Consider the following 2429-nt stretch of genomic DNA (forward strand, 5'->3'; position numbering starts at 1 on the left):
TTTTCCAGAGATGTTTGTAACATTTGGCATTCGATTTTCAAGTTTTTGGGGATACTTAAAAACCTTGGACTTTTCCTTTAAGGGGACCAGAAGTTTCCACCATATCAGAAGCACTCCCGCTGGTGGAAATCTTCTGGCCAGACACCTCTCCTGCATGTGTCCGGGTTGTTTAACCGGGGTAGATGGGGACTGCCAGCATCAGGATGTAGTGGGAGCATGGAAAGAATACACACTTGTTCCAGACAACACTGCACCCATGCACCCCGCCAAGCTGATGCCTGCACCCCTGACGCCACTACTGCCCCTCCTGACGTCAGAAGGTACTTTTTAATGGCTTACACTTCTAATAACTTGTTTTTTGTGACTACATTTATCCCATTTATTTATTTATGTTACCTAAGTGTCAGATAGATAGCGTATCATGTAAAGCTGTCGTAAATTAATAAGTTCTCAGGCTTGAAGCTGGTTTTGCTTTTTTTGCCCAGCTGCCAGGCTGCCCTCCCTGACACCACAGCTGATGCCCCTCCTGCCACCCTTCCTGACGCCACAGCTAATCCTGTTACCCTCCCTGACGCCACAGCTGATGCCCCTCCTGCCACACTCCCCGACGCCACCACTGATACCCCTTTAGTTCACACTGAAAGGTATTAATGTCTTATTTGCTTTATGGGTCATTACATTTTTGTGTTTGCTTTTCTTTATTATTAACAATGTTATGTACCTCAATGTGAGATGTAAAGCTGTGTAGCATTTCAAATATCTGACTCCAACTGTTGCATACTTTTTTTCAGATGCCAGGATGCTCCTATTCTTTCTGCAAGTCCAGTCAATGCTGATCCAGGAGCAGATCAGAGAGACCGGTACGTTTCTACTGTAAATAACATTTTTAACATGTTTTTCATTAATTTTAATCTTATTATACTGGAATGACTTTGCTTGCATGCTGTCATTTTTTTTTTTAATTTTCTGTATCCATACTGATTTGTGCAGACATTCCAGGACACTGAAGGTCGGGGACTTTGTGCGAGCCAACGTTCTGCCAGCCAGCAGACGTGTTGTCCTAGCAAAGTCTTTCCATGGCATGGTAAGTGCAGGTTACATATGGAATCAATTACATTTATACATGTATTTCAAGTACCAAATTGCCCCTAGTTGGTATGAATGGAGAGCTTCAGTTGTCTGCTTTTCTGAGGTAGACATTTTCAAGTTTATTGGTGTCACTTGCTCCTTGTATTTTTAATTCATGATGTAATCCTTTTCAGTTACTACTTTTAATTTTTCTATTTTAAGAAAGGTTCATTTGTTTGTCCACAGATTGACACACTGGATGGGGATGGGGCGGTTGTCCGTTTACTTCGGAAACGAGGCTCATCGTTTGTGTGGCCTGCTGTGGAGGAGAGAATTTTTGTAAAGTTTGAAGAAGTAGTTGAGGTGCTGCCTGTCCCAACTCTTGACAGGCGTGGCAGACACACGTTTTGACTGAAATAAACCCATGGTTAACTGATATTGGTGTCTGTGTTTGTTTGCTGTGTCCATGGTTACACGCGAGACGTTCTGTGTCATTTGATTTTTCAAAGTATGTCCATATACCTGTTTTAAGTATTCATGGAGATTCTTTAAATCATACAATTTTGCAGATAGGAATATCTGATCACTTGCTGGAAAGGTTTTCTGTAAATGATGAAATGGTCGATCTGGCGTCCTCATAGTAATCCCCCCATTATGTAAGTGTATTATATATTTTGAAAATTCTGGTACTTCTATGAAGCAATTTCTATTGTATCTCATTGGAAATTGTATGATAATCACTTGTATTTTTTATGATAAGAGTAAAAATGTGCCTCTAATGGTGTCCTGTGTTACATGCGAGACAAGGCCACCTTCAACACATTACTCTTAAATTACAACATATCCAAAAGTTATCTTGCTTTTCAAAACCTTGTGTTGGAAAGTTGAGATGTTGAACAAACCAAACACACCAAAATATTTCAATTTTAACTAACTTTATTTTTGGGCACTCGCGTCTCATGTCACACATCTGACCAGTTTTCAGGAGAGTGACCCAGGTACACAAGTTACCCCCACTGTTAATCACTGCATCGTATGATGGATGTGTTGTGTTGGGTGTTGTGTGCAGAGTGGGGATGGGAATGGGAGGGGGGGGGGGGAACAGGAGGTACACAAGTTACCCCCACTGTTAATCACTGCGTCGTATGATGGATGTGTTGTGTTGGGTGTTGTGTGCAGAGTGGGGATGGGAATGGGAGGGGGGTAGGGGGGAATAGGAGGTACACAAGTTACTCCCGCTGTTTATAAATAAATCGTATGATTGATGTGAACAGCGCAGGAAACTTAATTACATCCTCCTCTCTCCCCCCCCCGCCACTCCCCCCCTCCCCCTTTCTTTTTCAGCACTGCGAGTTTGGGGG

The 2429-nt window shown here is 42.4% G+C and overlaps 1 long non-coding RNA gene across 1 annotated transcript; it reads left to right on the top strand.

Annotated features, from left to right (window-relative positions):
- Nucleotides 1–799: 799 nt before the first annotated feature.
- LOC138946674 (uncharacterized) lies at nt 800–1946 on the top strand. The gene is made up of 3 exons (XR_011449402.1): nt 800–860; nt 991–1084; nt 1315–1946. It is a non-coding gene; the product is annotated as an uncharacterized lncRNA (long non-coding RNA).
- The last annotated feature ends 483 nt before the right edge of the window (nt 1947–2429 follow it).

Source organism: Littorina saxatilis, linkage group LG14 (assembly GCF_037325665.1).
Source record: "Littorina saxatilis isolate snail1 linkage group LG14, US_GU_Lsax_2.0, whole genome shotgun sequence".
NCBI classification, from domain to species: Eukaryota; Metazoa; Mollusca; class Gastropoda; order Littorinimorpha; family Littorinidae; genus Littorina; species Littorina saxatilis.